The following is a 23383-nucleotide window of genomic DNA, read 5'->3' as shown; positions in this document are numbered from 1 at the left end:
CCGGCCCTTCCCCGCCCGGCTCCTCCTCCTCCTCCTCTCCCTCTCCAGGGGCTTCTCTGTCGGGCCCCAGCCCCGCAGCCCTCCCTCGCTGCCCAGGCACAGAGTCACCGGAAGAAAGCAGTTGGCAGCAGGAGCTTTCCTAGGCTCTTCAGTCTACTTCCTCGGGTATGCGCTTGGTGGAATGGAAAGGTTAACACTGGACATGCCACTTCATTTCCATACCCATGTGGATTGGCATAGAATCCTAGAGTCCTGGACTTGGAAGAGACCCCAAGGGCCATCCAGTCCAACCCCCTGCTGCCATGCAGGAACTCTCAGTCAAAGCATGCTTTAAACAGACTCTGTTTAAAAACATCAAAAGAAGGAGACGAGGGAGTGTGTTTTTCCACTGTGGAACAGCCCTTACTGTCAGGAAGTTCCTCCTAATGTTCAGGTGGAATCTCTTTTCCTGCAACTTGCATCCATTGCTCCGGGTCCTGTTCTCTGGAGCAGCAGAAAACAAGCTTGCTCCCTCCTCAGTATGACATCCCTTCAAATATTTAAACAGGGCTATCATATCACCTCTTAACCTTCTTTTCTCCAGGCTAAACATCCCCAGCTCCCTGAGTCGTTCCTCATAGGGCATGGTTTCCAGACCTTTTACCATTTTACTTGCCCTCCTTTGGACACACTCCAGTTTCTCAATGTACTTTTTGAATTGTGGTGCCCAGAACTGGACACAATATTCCAAGTGGGGCCTGACCAGAGCAGAATATAGTGGCACTATTACTTCCCTTGATCTAGACACTATACTTCTATTGATGCAGCCTAGAATCGCATTGGCCTTGTTAGTTGCTGTGTCGCATTGTTGACTCATGTTCAACTTGTGGTCTACTCCTAGATCCTTTTCACATGTAGTTTCATTCAGCCAGGTGTCCCCCATCCTATATCTGTGCATTTCCTTTATCCACCCTAAGTGCAATACCTTACATTTTTCTGTATTGAATTTCAATTTGTTAGCTTTGGCCCAGTTTTCTAGTCTGTTCAGGTCATTCTGAAGTTTGATCCTGTCCTCTGGGGTATTTGCTACTCCTCCTAATTTGGTGTTATCTGCAAATTTGATAAGTATGCTCCCGATTTTGTCATCCATGTCATTGATGAAGATGTTGAATAGCACTGAGCCCAGGACAGAGCCCTGTGGGACCCCACTGGTCACTTCTCTCCAGGATGAAAAGGAGCCATTGTTGAGCACCCTTTGGGTTCGGCCAGTCAACCAATTACAAATCCATGTAACAGTTACTTTGTCTAACCCACATTTTACAAGCTTGTTTGCGAGAATGTCATGGCGAACCCTGTCAAAGGCCTTACTGAAATCAAGATATACTATATCCACAGCATTCCCTTCATCTACCAAGCTGGTAATTTTATCAAAGAAAGACATAAGATTTGTCTGGCATGACTTCTTTCTCTGAAACCCATGTTGACTTTTTGTGATTATAGAATTGCCTTCTAAATGTTCACAGACTCTGTTTAAAGATCTGCTCTAGAATCTTTCCTGGTATTGATGTCAGACTAACTGGATAACTGTTGGGATCCTCTTTTTCCCCCTTTTTGAAGATGGGGACAACGTTTGCCCTCCTCCAGTCTGCTGGGATTTCTCCTGTTCTCCAGGAGTTCTCAAAGATTATTGCCAATGGCTCCGATATTACATTTGCCAGTTCTTTTAATATTCTTGGATGTAGTTCATCTGGTCCTGAAGACTCCCCAGAACTAGTATCCAAAGGTGGCCCTGTAGCAAAGTATGTATGTGTTGTGTGCCTTCAAGTTGTTTCCAACCTATGGTGACCCTAATGAGAGCCTATCATGGGGTTTCCTTGCCAACTTTATTCAGAGGAGCTTTAGCCATTGCCATCCTTTGAGGCTGAGAGAGTGTGAATTGCACAAGGCCACCCAGTGGGTTTCAATGGCTGAATGGCCCTTCACCATTTTGGTTGCCCTCCTGTGGACACACTCCAGCTTCTCAACATCCTTTTTGAATTGTGGTGCCCAGAACTGGACACAATATTCCAGGCTAATCTCAGACTATTCTGTATGGCCAGATATCCCTTTAAGAATTATACAAAAATTGAATATTTTAGATTTTAAACTATAAGAAAATCTGGATTTGTTGACATTTCATCTTGTTGTCAATAAAGAAGGAGGCGGAACCTTGCCTGCCTAAACATCTGGTCAGCCTCCGCATCATAGCCAGGCAGGGCCAGTGGATGCACTGTCCTGTCTACTCCTACACCACAAATAAGCATCCATTTGTTTGTCTTATACAATAGGCTTTTTAAAATAAGGGGCAGCAGCTTCTATGTAAATAATGGGAGCTTGTTTTTGGAATGGTACAAATTCTAGTGAACAAGGACAACAAAAAACCCTTAGTGGTGGCTGGTGCTCCTCTCCTGCCCCAGACGTGTCCAAATTCTACCCACCCAGGGAATGGTCCTTGGAGGGGAATAAATAAAAATAAAATAAAAGTTTTATTTTTATCCCGCTTTTTGTAATGCAACAATCAAAGTGGCTTACAACACTAAAAACATTCTAAATACAGCACCACCCACTTCTTCATACAGTACTTGCCTCATCCTGAATTCTTCCCCTTCTAACAGCTACACTTGCAAATACAGATGCAAGTTATTAAGGAGGGAATAGGTGAATGCTTCCGTACAACTGTTTTATTCTGTGTACACATTTGTGATACTGACAGTTCATAGACACTTGGGGTTTAGCTAGCGAGATTAAAGCATTACTGACAAATCCAATTTACCTCTTCTGAGTTACATACGAATTCAGGATGCAGCTGGGTATTATAGCATAGATTTTGCCGCCATTGCTGCCTCCTGACTGCATCCAGGCAAAAATCCAGCTAAAATCCACCCTTAGCTGGCTGATTTGCAAAGCCTGGAAGTTCCCAAAAGTGAAAAGCGGCTGGTTGAGGTCAGATTTTAGCTGGATTTTTGCCTGGATGAAGTCAGGAGGCAGCAATGGTGGCAAAATCCACGCTATAATACCCAGCTGCATTCTGAATTCATATGTAACTCAGAAGAGGTAAATTGGGTTTATTAGTAATGCGATAATCTCCTAGATATGAGCATTCTCTCTTTTTAAAAATTATATTAGCCACAGAGAGGGAGGGCAATTTGGATCACAACTGTTTTTAAAACACTTCTTCATCACCTTTCCCCTGATTTGGAGCACTTAAATTATTACCTAACTGTAAATTTATGGACACTTACACAGCACCTGAATATTCCCACTGCAACATGCATGAACATGTATGGACATACACCAAATCTACTTTACACCTCAGCAGGGACTTGCACTTGGAAAAATTTCCTGTCTGTCTCCTCCCCTGAAATCAGGCCACATCTTTTTCTTTAAAAAGTGATCTAGAAACATGATCTATCACATCAGAAGTCTGACTTGCACATAAATAACTCAGAGAGTTTTTAAACTTGAAGTGGGTAATAAGGAAATAATTGATCCCACTCCATTATTACTTTGATAGCCCATCCAGAAATGTGCCAGTTCTTCCTTGAGAGAAAGTCCCTTGGTGGCCTTGGTGGCCTTGCCCACTTTGCCTGTAAACTGCATTCCTCACTACGGTCACTGTAATGCCTTGGAGTGCTTAAAATATCCAGACTTCACAGAATTAGTATGTTAGTGATGGAAAGCAGTCTGAATATATTAAGAAGAATAGAAGTGACAAAAAGTAAAAAGCAGAACCGCTGATCAAATAAAAAAAATACCTAAAATATAAACATGAAGGTGGGGTAGTTGGAGGAAACTAGGAAACAGGAAGCTCAGGAAAAGAAGGACAAGTGAGAGCAGATACTAAGCGTGTACGTTACACAGTGCCTAATGACAATGTGTACATATATATATAAAAAGAACAATACTGAAACATGAGTCTCATCGTCTCAAGGAGAACAGGAAGTGGTTGGAGGAGTATACCTTGCTAGTTGCTTCCTCTTTCAGAACTTTGAATTTTATTATAGTTTTTGGTAAGAGACACAAGTTTTTTTTAATCGCAGTGTTAACTTATTGAAAATTTTGCTTCTCAACACAACTCTGTGTTTGTATATAAAGTCAATTCTCGTTGCCACTTGGACCCAGTACAGACTGCAGAAAAGGGGCGGTCCGCAGCCGCCTCTTTCTGCGGAGGATTGGGGCCAGGGCAGCCATACCAGCAGCCGAGAGGTCCCAATCCAGCACTTTTTCAGGCCACAGAGAAGTGGCAAAATGCCTCTTCCCCGTGGCCTGGAAAAGGGGTGTCCTTGGGGCTTCATGCCCCTAGACACCCTGGGTGCCAGAACCATTCAGCCTTTTTCTCCCTGGTGTCATTCCCGCAGCCGTTTGGTGGCTGCAGGAACGAGGCGTGCAATCAGTTTTGGAGCTCCTTCTCGCGCCGCAGCCAGGCCGCCGTAAGCGGCCTGGGGTGGCGCAAAGATGTCACAAACACGCCGTGCCATTTCGATGCAGCGTGTGTGTGATGTCATAACGGCAGTGCCTGTGTACACAGGGCACCACCATTATCGCGCTGCCAGCACGTATTAAGGTTAGGGAGCGTGTATATGGTGTGCGCTCCCTAACCCTAATACCGGTGCTGGTATGTCTCTTGTTGGCTATAATGCTGTTGGCATTTGGAAACAATTCTGAGTGTGGTGTGGCAAGTTAATAACTGTGGTCCTATGTCTCAGCACATGACAGATGAAGTACTTTCTATCAGAATATACACACACACATATACAGAGAGAGAGAGCATACACACAAAACATGGTCCCTGAAGTCTCTGCTGCTCTGAAAGACACACCTCTTAGTGAAACTGACAACAGTTGAAAAAAGATTCAAAATTAAATGTTTTATTAATCTTTTTGGTAAGTTAGATATCAAATGTGATGCTTTATGATTGCAGTTCAATGACCTACATTTTGTAAGACTACACTCAAACCGTGCTGCCAACAAGCCTCGAAGAATTCCCCAGATTGATTCCCCAGAATTCCCCCAAATTACCCAGAAGAGGGCGGGACTTCTAGGATGGGGGGTCGCAAGGCACTATGGGAAGGCCTAAAGGGAGCGGGACTTCCGGGACAGGGGGGTTGCAAGGCAGTATGGAAGGCCTAAAGGGGGCAGGACTTCCAGGATGGGGGGGTGTCACAAGGCAGTATGGGAAGGCCTAAAGGGGGTGGGGCCTCTGGGATGGGGAAGGTAGTTCCCCGGGATTTCTGGGATGGGGGGGCTGCAAGGCAGTATGGGAAGGCCTAAAGGGGGCGGGACCTCTGGGACGGGGGGGTCTCAAGGCAGTATGGGAAGGCCTAAAGGGGGCAGGACTTCCGGGATGGGGAAGGTAGAGCCCTGGTGGTGCAGTGGTTAAATGCCTGTACTGCAGTCACTCACTCAAAACCATAAGGTTGTGAGTTCAATCAGGGACGTAGCCAGGATTTTGGGAAGGGGGGGTCCAGACTAAGTGCCACCATTATAATGGAGCTTGGGTGCAGCAGCGTAGTAGCACACACCATTCATTTTTCTAATGGAAGGGGGGGGTCTGGACCCCATTTTTCTAATGGAAGGGGGGCTCCAGACCCCTTGGCTATGTCACTGGTTCAATACTAGCAAAAGGGCTCAAACTTGACTCAGGGTTGCATCCTTCCGAGGTCACTAAAATGAGTACCCAGCTTGTTGGGGGCAATAAGCTTACAGTTGTAAACCACTTAGACACTGTTAGTTCAGTATGAAGTGGTATAAAAATTAAGCTGTCTGTATGTCTTTCATCAGGACTTCTTGATCACTTTCTATTGGCTGCAGGTAGAGAGAATGGCCACTGCTTGGGCAGGAAGGTTGAATTCCCTGGAAATTCCCTGGAAATTTTGCAAACATGGAAATTAAATGGAAAGTGATTAAATTCCCCGGATACTGAGGAATTCCCCAGAAATTGGCAACACTGCCCTCAAAGCCCTCTCATAGGACCCAAACAAGATGAGACCTTGGGGCTCATGATGGGATTTCCTATCTGCCTGAATGTTTAGTTAACTAAACAAAACAGAGTAATGGGGGCCATTTTTGGAGTTAGCAGAAACACACAATAGAACATACTTTGCAGATTCCACCTCAGAAGAACACTTGTGTGCCATTGTAATGCAAGTGCACCCTTTACCCTTCTGGCCTGCATCCTGCATAAAAGGCTAGAATTCCTGGGTTATTGTATGCCTTCAGGATGAGCTTGTGCTTCCCTGTACTTTCTACTACCATTTAGCCCTCTGAGCATCTCCTTCAATCCTGATCTTCTAAATTTATCACACACTAAACATACACACAAATCTGAGGGAAGGAGAAAATTTGTCAGAAGGAGAACAAAAGCTAGAAAGAAGCTGATCTTGGAAAATTTATATTCCGAGACAGTCCCAACTAGTTATTCCGACTGGGGTTCTCTGGGACCTATGGAACAAAAAGAAACCTTATTTCAGGAGGAACAACAGAGGTATGGGAATGGGTCACTGCCTCAGGTCAGACATGGATAGTTTGGGCAGGGCAGAAAGTGCTGACTTTTCAGCTGAGGCGATGGGAACATGAACAAAGTTCTTCAAACTAGGAAAACGCTATCTGTGGGCCCATTCACATTACAAAAAAAATCGGTTCTGAAACCGATTCAATCACGTGAAGTTCCTACTCACCCCGAATCTCACACAAGCGAATCCGGGGCTTGCACACCCGTTCCGTGTTAAATGGCCCCTAGCGCGGTGTTTTTGAAATCGGCGCAAATACCGTTTCTTTTGGAAAACCCCGGGTCCTGGGAATGAGAACTTGGCCACGATCGAGGCAAATTGAGGGAGGGATTTAGGTCAGAGGGTGGGCAAAGGGCAAGGCATTTCCTCCCCTCATCGGAGGGGAGGGGGAGGAGGAAAGAGCCCTGGGAAGAAGAGAGCAAGGGAAGGCATTCTTTAGGAGCCTCTTTTCCCTGCATCCCCTGCCCAAAGCCCTCTGTCGCTGGGCATTCCTTCCCTTGCAGGAGGGAAAAATTCAAGTCACGAACGGAGCTCATGTCAGGCAACCCCCCCCCCCTTTTCAAATTCAAACAATTTTTTTTGAGCAAATATGCGCATTGAATACATTATGTTTGTATTCCAGAGGCAGATGGAGCTGGGCTTGCACTTTATATCCTTGGATCTCCTTGCCTTCTGCAGAGGGGGAAGCTACAAATGTTGCAAACAATCAATGTTACATTTTTAACAATTTTTTTGGAGCAAATATGCGCATGGTTTGTCTTCTTGAGCAGATACAGCAAGGGAAGCAAAGGGAAAGCTAATGTTGCTTTTAAAAGCATAAAAAAAATGCATGGCAATCCCATCCTTTGCCTGGGACAGGGGCAGATCTGACCCCAAAGCCCACAGGTTTACAAAAAAAGGGAGAGAGAGAGAGAGAGGCATCTCTCTCCCTGCTTCAGCCGCTGAAACCCCTGTGCCTGGCTCTTTAAAAAGGGAGGACACTTTCCCCGATGCCCTGCAAACGTCACCATGACGATAGCTTGATTGGCAGCAGCCACCTCGCCAGCAGACACAGAATACATTCGATTTCTAATCTGCAGGTCAAAATGCATTCGATTTCAAATTTGTAGTGGGCACTTGCTAACGGAGCGATTCGGGGGAGGGGCATCCGGATCAGCCCAGTTCCTTCCAGGTCTTTTAGACCAGTATGAATGGGGCCTGTGATTCGTGCTGGGTGCTGCATACATCTCTTTTAGTTCTGTTGCCAGGTTTCAGTCTTGTTGCTTGTTTTACTAGTGCTACAGGGAGAGAGAAAAGAATTTAGTTTAATAATAATAATAATAATAATAATAATAATAATAATTTATATTCCGCCTTTTCCTTGCGGAATGAAGGCGGGTTTGTGGTTTAATGGTGTTTTGGTGGTTTTCAAACTATCAGTTCTGCGGTGGGATGGGGACACAGAGACTATTTGGGAGAGGGGCACAAAGTTTGAGGGCAAGATGGGATCACTGACAAGTGGGACTTTCTTTTCCTTTCCGGCCAGGTGGCTGAATGCTCTTTAGCCAAGTATTACTGGATATTTTACCCAAGTATCATCACCTTATAACAGATAATACTGTTGTCTCTAGCTGCATCCGCACTGCAGGAATAACCCAGTCTGACACCACTTCAACTGCCATGGCTCAATGCTATGGAATGCTGGGTATAGTAGTTTTTGTGGCACAGCTGCCACAACAAACAACAGTTCCCAGAATTCTGTAGCATTGGGTTAGTAGTTAAAGTGGTGTCAAACTGGATTATTCCTGCAGTGTAGACACAGCCTCTGTCCTTATCTACTCTGATAGGCAGCAGCTTTCAAGGATCCCAGGTTTCTCCCCTTTCAAATCAGCTGTTTTTTAAAATTCCTTTCACTGGAGATGCCAGGAATTGGATTTGCGACATACTACTTGTAAAGCTTGTCTTTAGCACTCAACTATGATTCTCCTTTTACTAGATTTACTAGTCTGAATTTAGAACAGCTTTGGGGAACGTGTATGTAACTTGCACCAAGAATTTGCCTTCTACTGTTGCCTTTGCAAGGAAAAAGAAAATAAGGCAAGATCTGATCCTGCATGTCAAAAGTCCTGGTTCATTTAATCATAGTGAACTTGACCCACACAGTTCACTAGAGCCTTTTCTTGAAACCAAATCCTGAATATAATATCTGAGTAAGAACATAAATGGTCTCCTTTCTATTTGCACTTCTGACACTTAACACATCTTGTACTTCTTTAGCCTAAAAATACTCTTTTAAAAACACACAAGCATCTTCCAGGCTGTTAGAGGCTACAGAAGAAAGTGAGCAGGGACAAAACATTTCCATGTTTCCCTACCAGTTATTTTTCCAGCCTGCTCCTCTATGCACATATTGACTAGAGTTAAACTGAGTAATGGAAAATCTTTTTCCTCTAACAACATTCCTTTATAGAGTATTTTCCAGGATTGCCTCCTCTTCTCCTACCCACATTCGCCACTCCGTCCTCCTCAAAAATAGTCCAGTTGAATGCTAAAAATAAACCCTGCCAGAAGTAGGCTGCTTAACAATAGACCATTTATTTGTTGAGGGTTTTTTTTGTTGAATTTTCACTGCAGCTCTATAGTATAGCTGGAAACCAAAGTTAAGAGGACATGGAAGTGACCTTTTTGAAGGGCAGCTTCCCTTTCTCCAGAATTGTCCACATTGGCCCAAGTCTGCTCAGCTTAGCTGAGTCCATTGGCACTGCCAATCTGACAGGTATTTGCTCACCCAAGGCATTTTGCACTGGTCCTGTGAGCACTGGGCCAAAATCTACTTCCCTGGACTCAGCCTCAGCATTCAAAACATGCTATTAGCATAGGGTTGCCATTAATTGTCTGCCTCCAAACAGGGACAAATGTAAAAAAATGTAGGACAAAATTTGCCCCCAAATGTAAGACTTATTTTGTAAATGGAGGAAATGAACAACTAAAAAGCAATAATAATAATAATAATAATAATAATAATAATAATACAGTCATCCCTCCATATTTGCGGCTTTGATATTTGCGGATTTGATTACTCACGGATTTCATTAATATGTTCTCTCTAGGACTGTCTAGGTCCTCCAGTGCAACTCTGTGGTCAACTTTAACTAAAAGTTGCACTGAAAGACCATTTGTAGCTACTCCAGTGCCATTCTGTGGTCAGTGTATTTTGGACATTGACCACAGAGTTGTATTGGAGGACCTAGAGATTCCTAGAGAGGTGTCCTTTCAGGTAAAAACAGTGTTTTTGTTATTTGCGGTTTTTCCATATTCATGGGGGGGCTTGTTCCCCTAACCCTAGCGAATATGGGGGGACAACTGTAAATTCAAAAAGCATTAACATAAACGCATGCTTCTTAGGCATGCTCAAAATGGAGGAGATTTTGACATTCTTCCTGGATAGAAGTTTGGGATGTAGCTTTGTGTGGTGGACTAGGATTCTGGAGACCAGGGTTTCATTCCCTGCCTATTGGGTGACCTCAGGCTAAAGCAAGTCACACTCTCTCAGCTTCCTCAGCAGAAGGCCATGGCAAAACTCCTCTGAACAAACCTTGCCAAGCAAACCCCAGGATAGGTTTGCTTTAAGGTATCCATAAGATGGAAAACAACATGAAGATACACAACAATAAATAACAACTGAGTACTGTACTTTTAAGTGCAGAGGGTCCAGCAGCATGGTGTAGTGGCCTAGGACAATGGGAGACTATGGTTCAAATCCCAGCTTCGCCATGGAAACCCACTGGGTGACTTTGGGCAGCAAGTCACACTCTCTCAGCCTCTCTGGGGAAGCTAAAGGCAACCCCCCTGGAAGAAACTTGCCAAGGTCGCCATAAGTTGTAAAGGAGTTGAAGACACATAATGACAACAACAACAGAGGAGGAAGAAGGGGGAGAAGAAAAATGAAGAAGAAGGAGAAAAAAAAAGGATGAGAAAGAAGAATAGGAAAAAAGAAGTTAAAAATAAGAGGAGGAGGAGGAAGAGGGGAAGAAGAGGAGGATGAAGACAAGAGGGGAAGAAGAAGAAGAGGAGGAAGAGGGGAAGGAGGAGGAAGAAGAAAAAGAAGAGGAGGAACAGAGGAAGAACAGGAGGAGGAAGATGAGGGGAAGAAGAAGAAGAGGAGGAAGAGAGGAAGAAGAAGAGGGGAACAGGGGAAGGAGGAGGAAGAAGAAGATGGAAGAGAGGAAGAAGAAGAGGAGGAAGAGGGAAAGGAGGAGGAAGAAAAAGAAGAAGAGAAAGAGAGGAAGAAGAAGAGGAGGGAGACAAGAGGAGAAGAAGAAGAAGAGGAGGAGGAAGAGAGGAAGAAGAGGAGGAGGAGGAAGAAGAAGAGGAAGTGAGGAGGAAGAAGAGAGGAACAGGTCCCACCCCCCCCCACCCCCCAGCCAGTGGAAGGCCTCTCTCCACCCGGCCCTCGGAGCCCAAGAGGGAAGGAGAGCCTTGCCATGGCGAGGCTTCCTTCTCCTCTTGGGCTCCATCCTGGGACCAGGCAGCCACTGGCCCTGCTCTCGCGCTCCAATCTCAATGGAGGAGCAGAGGATCAAGCTCCTCCTCTTCTTCAGGCTGGCCAATTGGAGGAGACTGAGCCTCTGCTCCTCCATTGAGTGTTGCTGGAGCGCGTGCACTGAGCACACAAGGCAGCAAGGACACAAGGCAGGGCCAGGAAAGACTCGGGAGCTGGAGCCCTGGCCACCCAGGTCAAAGAGGGAAGCGGGACGGGACCGTGCTGCTTCCTCAAAAAATGTGAATGTCCCGCTTGTTCCCTTTGTCTTCCAAAACTCATATGGCCAAAAGCGAGTACAGTGTGCCATTTCTTTATGTGGGGGAATCAGTTCCACCCCCTCCCCATGTAAAGAAAAAATGCATATGCTCAAGCCCCATTAGAAATAATCATAGAATCATAGAATAATAGAGTTGGAAGAGACCGCAAGGGCCATCCAGTCCAACTCCCTGTCATGCAGAAAATCCAAATCAAAGCATCCCCGACAGATGGCCATCCAGCTTCTGTTTAAAGATCTCCAAGGAGGGAGATTCCACTACACTCCGAGGGAGTATGTTCCACTGTCGAACAGCCCTTACTGTCAGGAAGTTCCTCCTAATGTTGAGGTGGAATCTCTTTTCCTGTAGCTTGCATCCATTGTTCCGGGTCCTAGTCTCTGGAGTAGCAAAAAGCAGGCTTGCTCCCTCCTCAATATGATATCCCTTCAAGTATTTAAACAGGGCTATCATATCACCTCTTAACCTTCTTTTCTCCAGGCTGAACATCCCCAGCTCCTGAAGTCGTTCTCATAGGACATGGTTTCCAGACCCTTCGCCATTTTAGTTTCTCTCCTTTGGACATGCTCCAGTTTCTCCACATCCTTTTTGAATTGTGGTGCCCAGAACTGGACACAATATTCCAGGTGGGGCCTGAGCAAAGCAGAATAGAGTGGAACGATTACTTCCCTTGATCTAGACACTATACTTTTATTGATGCAGCATAAAATTGCATTGGCCTTTTTAGCTGCCGCATCACACTGTTGACTCATGTTCAACTTGTGGTCTACTTGGACTCCTAGATCTTTTTCACACATAGTTTCATTCAGCCATGTGTTCCCCATCCTATATCTGTGCATTTCATTTTTCAGCCCTAAGTGCAGTACCTTACATTTCTCCATGTTGAATTTCATTTTGTTAGCTTTGGCCCAGCTTTCTGTTTAGGTCATTTTGAATTTTGGTCCTGTCCTCTGGAATATTAGCTACTCCTCCTAATTTGGTGTCATCTGCAAATTTGATAAGTATGCTCCCAATTCTGTCATCCAGGTCATTGATAAAGATGTTGAATAACACTGGGCCCAGGACAGAGCCCTGTGGGACCCCACTGGTCACTTCTCTCCAGGATGAAAAGGAGCCATTGTTGAGCACCCTTTGAGCTCGGCTGGTCAACCAATTACAAATCCATGTAACAGTTACCCTTTTTGACCCACATTCTACAAGCTTGTTTGCAACAATGTCATGGGAAACCTTGTAAAAGGCCTTACTGAAATCCAGATATACTATATCCACAGCATTCCCTTCATCTACCAAGCTGGTAATTTTATCAAAGAAAGAGATAAGGTTTGTCTGGCATGACTTCTTTCTCTGAAACCCATGTTGACTTTTTGTGATTATGAAATTGCCTTCTAGATGTTCACAGACTCTCTGTTTAATTATCTGCTCTAGAATCTTTCATGGTATTGATGTCAGACTAACTGGATGATAATTGTTGGGATCCTCTTTTTTCCCTTTTTGAAGATGGGGACAACGTTTGCCCTCCTCCAGTCTGCTGGGACTTCTCCTGTTCTCTAGGAGTTTTCAAAGATTATTGCCAATGGCTCCGATATTACATTTGCCAGTTATTTTAATACCCTTGGATGTAGTTCATCTGGTCCTGGAGACTTATATTCATTTAGATTAACTAGATATTCCTGTACTATCTCTTTACTTATTCTGTGCTGAAATTCCCCTATTCTGTCCTCTGTTCCATTATCCTCAGGTTGAGCACCCTTTGCCTTTTCTGAGAAGACTGAGGCAAAGAAGGTGTTGAGTAATTCTGCCTTTTCTCTGTCTTCTGTTAGCATTTTGCCATCTTCTCCATGCAGTGGCCCTACCATTTCCTTCTTCTTCCTTTTGCTGTGGACATATCCAAAAAAGCCCTTTTTATTGTTTTTAACCTCTCTAGCAAGCCTGAGTTCATTCTGCACTTTGGCTTTTCTGACTTTACCCCTACATGTACTTGCTATTTGTTTGAATTGCTCTTTGGTGATTTCCTCATTTTTCCATTTCTTATACATGTTCTGTTTAAAACTTAACTCAGTTGAAAGTTCCTTAGTCATCCATCCTGCTTTCTTGAGATACCTCCCATTTTTCTTCCTCAGTGGAACTGTTTCAAATTGTGCCTTCAGTATCTCCCTTTTGAAAAACTCCCATCCATCCTGAACTCCCTTCTCCTTTAGTATTCCTGACCATGGGATCACCCCCAGTATTTCTCTAAGTTTATTGAAATCGGCTCTCTTAAAGTCTAGAATGCATGTCTGACTATGCCTGGCTTCTCCTTTCCATTGTATAACAAACTCCAGGAGAACATGGTCACTTCCACCTAATGACCCCGCCACTTGCATTCCATTAACAAGGTCATCCTTGTTGGTTAGGATCAGATCCAAAATAGCTGACTCCCTTGTTGCCTCTTCCACCTTTTGGACAATGAAATTGTCTTTGAGGCAAGTGAGGAATTTGCTAGAGCTTGAGGATTTTGCTGAGTTTGACTTCGAGCAAATATCAGGATAGTTGAAGTCCCCCCATCACTACTACATCTCTCCTTTCTGAGTGTGTAGTCATCTGTTCTAGAAAGATATCATCCAATTCTTCCATCTGACTTAAGGGTCTGTATTAGACTCCCACAATAACATCCTTGTTGTTTCCCTCACCTTTAATTTTTATCCAGATTTTCTCCACCTGGCTGTCAGTATTGATGTCCTGGATCTCTTCACTGATGTAAATGTCCCTGACATATAAGGCTATTCCTCCTCCTTTCCCGTTTGGCCTATTTCTCTTGAAAAGGTTATACCCCTCTATTCCTACATTCCAATCACGAGACTCATCCCACCAGGTTTCAGTGATGCCTATTACTTGTTGTACTAGGAGTTCAAGTTCAGCTTGCTTATTTCCTATACTCTGTGCATTAGTGTAGAGACATTTAAGACCATGTGTTCCCTTTACTTGCTGCCTGTGCAAACATTTTTTCCTCCCACTGTTGGGGCCTTGCACTGTTTGTCTTGTTCCGTCTGTGACAGTTTGGCTATTTTCTCCAGCCCTTTTGTCTTCCAGAATACTGTCTCCCTCCCCCAAATAACTCAGTTTAAAGCCCTCCTGATCAAATTCTTGAGACTACAGTGGTGCCTCGGGTTACGAAATTAATTCGTTCCGCTGTCAATTTCGTAACCCGAAAGGCTTTCGCAAGCCGAATCCCCATAGGCGCTAATGGGGAAAAGCCGCGATTCCGTGTGAAATCGCGCAGAAAAGCACCAAAAGTTTTTTCGTAACCCGAAAAAACTTTCTTAACCCGGAAAATTTTTTTTTAATTATTTTTTTTCGTATCCTGAAAATTTCGTAACCTGGGTATTTCGTATCCCGAGGTACCACTGTATTGGCAAAAACATTTCTGCCAACTGGCGTGAGATTCAACTCCTCCCTTGCCAGAAGTTCTTCCTCATGGAATCTCAGACCATGATCCAAAAATCCAAACCGTTCTTGGCGGCACCATCTGCGGAGCCAGTTGTTTACATCCGCTATTTTCTTCTCCCTTCCTGGACCATGCCCTTCGCCTGGGAGAAGAGATGAGATAACAACCTGTGCATCCATCTCTTTCAACTTCCTACCCAAAGCCTCATAATTCCTTATGATATGCTGCAGAGCGGGAAGCAGGGTAAGGCGATCACGCTATATTGAGCTCCAAACGCAGTAAACACATTACACCCCCCTGCAACCTCTTCCCTGCTCCACATTCATAGACTGACGTGTGAGGAGACCTATTGAACACAATTTTTAAACTATTATTTTTTCTTTTTCTTCTTTTCTTTTTCTTTTTTGCCTCTGCCTGAGTGCCGGAGCAGCAGATTGGCTTTGCAGTACATGCCTGCTTGATTGCCTCCCAGACAGCCCTGAGAGCAATGGGGGAGGCAAAGGGATTTGGGGTGAATAGAGACTCCTTCTCTCTTCCAGAAGGACTATAGGAAGACACAGAAGAGCCTGGGATGCAAAGAGATTTGGGGCGAATAGAAGCTCCTTCTCTCTTCCAGAGGGACTATGGGAAGACACAGAAGAGCCTGGGACCTAAAGGGATTTGGGGTGAATAGAGGCTCCTCTCTTTCCCAGAGGAACTATGGGAAGACACAGAAGAGCCTGGGATGCAAAGGGGTGAATAGAGGCTCCTTTTTCCCTTTCCCGGAGGGGAAAAGCACCTAAGTGACTGATTGGCTGTGAGGGCAATGGGAACGGGGAGCAAAATAACCTGCTTCAAATTACCACAGGGAAAATACCAATGGGAATGAAAACAGGGGTAAAAAAACCCGGGTCTGTTATGCACCTGTTTTTAATGGGAATGATGGGTCAGATTCGATTACGACTCTGAAAAAAAATCCGAGTCAGAATCGCAGCGAGATACGTCACGTTATATGCCCAGTGGGAATGGCTTCAAGGTGACAATGCTACACCTACATAGTAGCAACTGGAGCCTGCAGGGTGGATGAGGCTCCCACTTCTGCCAGTCTTCTTGGACGGTTTCCTGCTTGTGGCAAAGGAGATCTACTGCTTCAACTGGTTCAGCTTGCCGGCCAGGATAGCTTTTAGCTCCTTCATTTTCCCAGTTTTCTCGGACAAATGGCAACCCTAGTTGGGGCTAGGATCCTGATCCTATTTAACTGAAATTAAATTGCTTTGAAATTAACAGAACTCATTTCTGAGTAAACATGTATGTGAAAACAGATTGTTTTGAGGAAATGAGCATAGTTTATCTATTTTCAGTTATGTACAAGAGTGCCCTCTTGTGTAGACACCCATCTTGGAAGAGCCATTCCCGCCTATTGATGATTTTTATACCACTAGTTTTTATAAACACCTTTGCTTAAAATTAGTGAATATAACTTAAATAGTCAGGGGCAAATTTTTAGTCATTTAAAAAGTTTTTGATCTGTGAATCTAATTAACTAGCTAAACAGTTTCAGCCCAAATGGAAATGAAGCCTACATATGTGCATCTGTGCTTATCCATAATCATATTAATCATATTCCAAACCCCACTCAACCTACCTCTGTTTCCTCCTGTATTGGGAGCCCTGGTGGTGCAGTGGTTAAATGCCTGTACTGTAGCCACTCACTCAAAACTATAAGATTGCGAGTTCAAGACCAGCAAAAGGACTCAGGCTTGCATCCTTCTGAGGTCGTTAAAATGAGTACCCAGATTGTTGGGGGCAAATTAGCTTACAGTTGTAAACCGCTTAGGCGGTATGAAAGCAGTATATAAATGAAGCTTGTTTTTTTATTGAATTGTTATATGCCATCACTGCACCTCTCTCAATCGTTTGGCTGGTTAGCTGCTCCCATCTTGCCTTTTTCCTGACCTCTTCCTTAACCCTACAACTCAGCCTGCCTTTAGAGGCTTTTGTTTATTTCTTTTTGGTTCCCCCCACTTTCCACACAATACCAGAGCTCTGATGCCATAAGTCTTAAAAAGTAAAGAAAAAAATAAATAGAAAAAAAGAAAAGAAAGGTAGTCAGGATGCTTTGGAACAGTGAGAGGGCGTGAGATCGGGTAGTAGGGGACACTGACACCACATGACTGGCAATCACACAACTGCCCTTGGAGCAATATTTTGCACTTGGGGACATGCACAGTTGATAGGTCATTCATGGGTTTCCCCTGTGAATGGAAAGGGGTGGGTCAAGGATAGGGTAGCTATGGGTTGGAGGTGTCATCATGGGATGAATATCGCCAAAGCTGCTCCTTTCTTGGTGTAATCACAGTTTAAAAATCGTATGGAGTAATGTCCTTAGATTGTATGCCCTTTGACTTTTTAATCTGCAGTCTTATTTTTATTATGCAAAATGCCTTGAGGAGCGATGCCCCTTTTGAGCAGGAGAGGCAGCAGCTTCACCACCAGTAACCATAACTCACACTGACACTTTAAGTTGCATCTGCCAGGTTTCAGCAAAAATTATTGGAACTCCGTATACACCTTAAAAGTAGCCTCATTGATTCCTCTTCCTTTCTTCTCCAGATCCTTGGTGCATTTACATCAGTGTGAATATTTATCTGACTGCTCTCCACTCTGTAATTGTGCAACAGTCATACTGATCCCTGGGCAGGGGGGCAACATGAGTAGGAAAGTTCTTGTCGCAGCTGCCAGTGATGACATTTGAGGGACCCTGTTGGGGATGTTTGCAGGTTGTCTCTAGCCTACTTATATGTGTGTTTGAGTGCATCAGTTCTGGTGTATGACGAGATCGCTGTTGCTTTTCTTATCTACTATTGTGAGACTTTCTTGTCTTTGTAATTTCTTGGCAGCAACCCAGAATTCCTTCCTGAGGAAATCCCCAGAGTGCTAAGGATGTGGAGACTGACCAAAAGGCCTTGGAGCAAAGAGAGGAGACAACAGAACTGACCAGGGTCAACTGGTGCTCAGAGCCCTCTTCTCCCAAAGACCTATCCTCATGTCCCCTGCACTCATGTGCAGAAGAGCTTCTGACTTCAGCAAGGTGTGAGTTTCACCCACACCACAAAGAAGGATATTTCAGGGAAAAGCTAGCATCACTTTCTAAAGTAAGTAAGCAAATGTTATTTCTGGCAACCAGAGCTCAGAGGAGGGAAAACATTACAAAATGCAGGATGCCACTCCTTATAAGGGTTGAAAGCAGCTACTGCTCCGTCACTTGGAAGATGTGGCACAGAACAAAAAACCCTTTCAGCTATGCTACTATAACTGACTGTTCTGAATAATTTCCCCCTACTAATATTTAAAAATGAAATGGAACTCCTAGAACTCCAATAAAGAGAAGAGGAAAGCAGATAGGAAATAGAGTGATATCCCCCCACATGTGCATTTTGAGTTTAAATCTCCCTTCAGATAATTTTCTCTGTCCTGGGGAAACACACACTGAAGAAAGAGAGGCTTGTTTAGTAATAGGAGTGGAGAGAATTAAGAAGAACTGTGTTCTATGTGTAATTTGGATTTAAAATACATTGATACATTCATGTTCACGAAGAACCAACCACTAAAAAACAATCTAGATGTATGTGTATGTACGTATGTTGTAATCTGCCTTGATTCCCTATCGGGAAAAGGTGGAATAGAAATAATAATGATAATTATTATTATTATTATTATCATCATCATAAGACAGTTTCTGTTATGTAAGTAGAAGCTATGCGGGAAGCCTAATCAGCTCCAGGACCATGGTGTTAGCAAATGGGAGATCACAGAAGCAGAACAAACAGCAAGAGGCATCTAGTTCAACCCCCAGCAGGCAGAAATACACAACTAAAGCACTCCTGAGAGATGGACATTCAGACTTTAAAGATGTCTGGAGAAGAGTCCACAACCCAGTCTACCCCACTGTTGAACAGCTCTTAACAATAAAGATATTCTTTCTAATGTTTAGGTTTCTTTTACTGTAATTTGAATCCATTGGCTTGTGTTTTGTCTCTGGAGCAGCAGAAAATATGCCCATTCCATCATTTACATGACATTCCTTCAGAAAAATGCCTTCCGATATTTAAATATCTGAATATTACTTCCTTTCATCATATTGCCTCTTCTCTTCTCCAGGCTAAACCCATCTCCCTATGTCATTCCTCACAGGAGTCAGTTTCCAGATATTTTACTGTGTTGGCTGCCCTCCTCTGAACACATTCCCAGCTTGACAGTATCCTTCTTGAACTGTGGTGCTCAATACTGGACATGTTATTCCAGGTGACATCTGAATGAAGCAGAGCAGAGTGGGACTATTACTTCCTTTGATTTGGATGCTATACTCCAATTGATGCAGCCTAGAATTGCATTGGCTTTTCTTTTTAGTTCTCCAACCTTTTAAGGATATATAAATCTCAACTCATGGTTTCTTTTGGCTTCTCTTTTCTTCCTCATTAGAATTATTTGCAATTGTGCCTTAAATATCTCATCTTTCAGAAACCTGTCTGAAATCATGCATGCCCTTCCCCTTTGATTATTTCTGACCAAGGGGGTCTCACCTACCATTTCCCTAACCTGACAGGAATCATCTTTCTTAAAGTACAGAGTGCATGTTTCACTATGGAGATTATCATACTAGCAAAAAAAAAACCCGGGAGCATAGTGGTATGCTCCTGTCAATATCGCACAATAATGTGATGATTGCCACACAACATCGTGCAACGTCACAATTATCCTGTGAATAAAGAGCAATTCTAGAGCTGCTTTTAATTCACAGAAAATCCCCATGAATAAAAAGCAGTGCTAGAATTCCTCTTTATTCATGGGATAATCACTATGTCGCTTGACATGGTGTGATAATCATTGCATTATCATGCAATACTGATGGGAGCATATTGCTATGTGCCTGTATTTTTTCTCCTGAGTTTGATTTTCCCTTTCCTATGTATAACAAATTCCAGGAGCATGGAAGCACTCTCACCCAGGTATCCCACTACTTCCGTCCTGTTATCTGAACAGAGTTCTGATAATTGAACATAGAATCATAGAATCATAGAATCATAGAATCGTAGAGTTGGAAGAGACCACTAGGGCCATCCAGTCCAACCCCCTGCCATGCAGGAAATCCAAATCAAAGCATCCCTGACAGATGGCCATCCAGCCTCTGTTTAAAGACCTCTAAGGAAGGAGACTCTATCACCTTCCGAGGAAGTGCATTCCACTGTCGAACAGCCCTTACTGTCAGGAAGTTCCTCCTAATGTTCAGGTGGAATCTCTTTTCCTGCAGCTTGCATCCATTGTTCCGGGTCCTGTTCTCTGGAGCAGCAGAAAACAAGCTTGCTCCCTCCTCAATATGACATCCTTTCAAATATTTAAACAGGGCTATCATATCACCTCTTAACCTTCTTTTCTCCAGGCTAAACATCCCCAGCTCCCTAAGTCGTTCCTCATAGGGCATGGTTTCCAGACCCTTCACCATTTTTGTCGCCCTCCTTTGGACACGCTCCAGTTTCTCAATGTCCTTTCTGAATTGTGGCGCCCAGAACTGGACACAATATTCTAGGTGGGGCCTGACCAAAACAGAATACAGTGGCATTATTACTTCTCTTGATCTAGACACTATACTTCTATTGATGCAGCCTAAAATAGCATTGGCCTTTTTAGCTGCCGCATCACACTGTTGACTCATGTTCAACTTGTGGTCTACTTGGACTCCTAGATCCCTTTCACATGTAGTTTCATTCAGCCAGGTTGAACAGAGTTGATCATAACCAGTCATAGCTCTGTTGATCATAACTGACAGAGATAAACTGGTCAAAAGAGTGGAAATAGTGGGATCCTTGGGTGGGAGTGACCCCATTCTCCTGGAATTTATTATATAGAGGAAAGGGAAAGCCAAATATAGTCTTAACCTATCATAATGCATAACTCTGTTTATCATAACCAATATTAAGCAATTAAATTGTCTGCAAGGGAACTGAGGAATTTTTTGGAACTTACCTTCTTGGCAGAGTTTGACTTCCAACACATATCAGAGTAGTTGAAGTCTCCCATTACTACCAGATTTTTCCTTTTTGAATGTTTGGGTCATTTAATTTACAAAAGCACAATCCATTCCAAGCAGTCAGTCTGTCTTGGGGCTCTATAATTTGACCACCATAACTATAAAAAGGAAGAAGGAAAGTAGCTTTACCTTTAAGAGTAACGGATTTTTATTTTTAAATGAACTTTCATGGATATAAACCCACTTATTTTGATAGTGATATTGGGATGGAATGTAATAGGATCCAGAAACATGCAAATCATGACCCTTGCTCTAAATTTTCAAAGAGCTAGGCAACTATGATATAGGTTTTTCAAATCTTTACAGTGGTCAGTTAGGTCCAGAACACACTGCAGAAATGGCTCAGTGCTCAGTGCTAGGAAATCCTGGGAACTATAGTTTATTGTAGCACTGGAGCTCTCTGACAGAGAAGGCTAAATGTTTCCCAAAACTACAGTTCCCAGAATTCCCTAGCCTTCACCCAAAGCAGTTAAAGTGATCTGAAACTGGATTATTTCTGCAGTGTGTTTTGCACCTTAGGGGTCATTCAGCCTACCTATTGTACCGAATTGTTACCCGGATTAAAAGTGGGAAGTTCCCATTGTTGTTGGTTTAAACACATCAGGATCAGGGTATTGCACACCTGATGCAGAGCAAATCCCCCTTAGAGTGGTTTTTCTGAAAGTGGATTGATTATTTTCCATTTCTTTTTGGAAAACCTGTTTCTTCTCTGCTGCTGGCAAATGTGAACTTGGCCCCAGTCATGATCGGGTCAAGTTCAGGGGAGGGATTTATGTCAGAGGGAGGGCAGTGGGCGAAACATGCCCTCTCGCAGGCAGCTCTCTCTCTCTCTCTCTTTAATTTTTATTTTTGACAGATTATGTGAATGCTTGCTGAATCAGAAGGGAAGGGAAGGACATCGGGCTTGGAGAGAAAGATGCGAATCAGGAGGGAAGGGAAGGACATCAGGCTTGGAGAGAAAGAGAGGCAAGTTTACAAGTTGATAGACTATGCGAACACTGCCGCCAGTTTTTTTTAAAAGGAGGGGGGAGCACCCATGCTGTTGCCCAATGGCAGCATGACATTCACCACTGATGACAGCGGAAGTGAGTTTGATTGACAACAAGGAGGCTCCATCTTCAAGTGCTACTTTTGTGAATGAGAACTTTTCAAGTGGGGTAATTTGCACTGGGAAGCTTCAATCAGTGCAAAGGTAGTATGAACTTCTTTCCGGAGAGATTTGGTAATGACATACCGAATCTGAACTGGAACTAACCAGGGCAAATGGGCTAGTATGAATGGGGCCTTAGTGTTGATGTGTGAAAGCAGTAAATCAGCTTACAAAAAGTCAGTTGCCCAGGGCTAAAAACTCTCTGAGATTACTTTTTGTTATATGTGCAGTAGTGAGGATTCTTGTATTAATACATGTAGTGTCTCATGTTTGCACATTGCTTGATTCCCAGACTATTTGCATCTGCCACATAGGCTACCAGGCCAGGGATCGTAAAATGTCCCCCACATACCTTTTAGGGTATGTGGGGAGCATTTTCATCACATTATGGAAGATGCCATTTTAAGTACAAGAAAAGCCTTTTTAAAACCAGAAATAAGATGCAAGTCACTGCCAGTCACTTTCTGATTTTAAAAAAGGCTTCTCCTGAGCCTAAAAAGGGCCAGAGAAACTTAAAAACATGGCAAAAATGCTTTGTCCCACAGCCCCTTAAGGGCATTGAGAGGCACTGGGAGGCATTCTTTTTTTCAGTCTGCCAAGGTCTCCTAGGGGGCTAATGTGGCCCCTTAGCCTCCCACAGTTGTCCATCCCCGCTGATTTAAAGGATGGTGTGTTAGGCATACATATCATGACATTCTGGAGGTTATACACATGTTTTTCTTCCGAGCTGGGCACAGGCTGGTTATGGGCGCAAACTGCTTAAAAACAGATCATGTACCTGATCCAGACTTCACAAAGAATGGGTTTTTTCCTGTTCTTTGCGAAGTCCAGGAGACGTCCAGATGGGGCAGGTGATACCTTCAAGCTGGGCACAGAGACATACAATAACTTCTGTTTTTAGGTGGTTTAAGCCCATATCCAGCTCAGGAGAAAAACATGTGCGATAATCTCCCAAATTCATTCACATAGTATCCTGATACTGTCTTATGAATTAACATAGAATCCTCTTAGAAAAGCATTAATGGTTTTCTTTCCAAATGATGTCCTCAAGCTTTTGTGGTTTCAGGTTTGATTGAAACTTGATTGAAATGTTGAGAAATAAATATATTTATCTCTATCATCAGGAAGATGTTAAGGATATGTTCCATGACATTTTGCACTCACAATTTTTGATGTACTCATGGAGATTTATGTAAGGGCATTATAGCTGGCATATTATTATTATTATTATTATTATTATTATTATTATTATTATTAACTTTTATTTATAAAGCGCTGTAAATTTACACAGCGCTGTACATACAATCTTTTAGTCAGATGGTTCCCTGCCCTCAGGCTTACAATCTAAGAAGACACGACACAAAAGGAGAAGGGAGTGGTGGTGGGGAATAGGATCAGGTCCAGCAGATCTTCTCCACCTC

This window comes from Sceloporus occidentalis, unplaced genomic scaffold (assembly GCF_023333645.1).
Source record: "Sceloporus occidentalis isolate IW3139 unplaced genomic scaffold, rSceOcc1.0.p SCAF_3, whole genome shotgun sequence".
NCBI classification, from domain to species: Eukaryota; Metazoa; Chordata; class Lepidosauria; order Squamata; family Phrynosomatidae; genus Sceloporus; species Sceloporus occidentalis.
The sequence above is the reverse complement of the archived record's forward strand: the minus strand, read 5'-3'. Positions refer to the sequence as shown.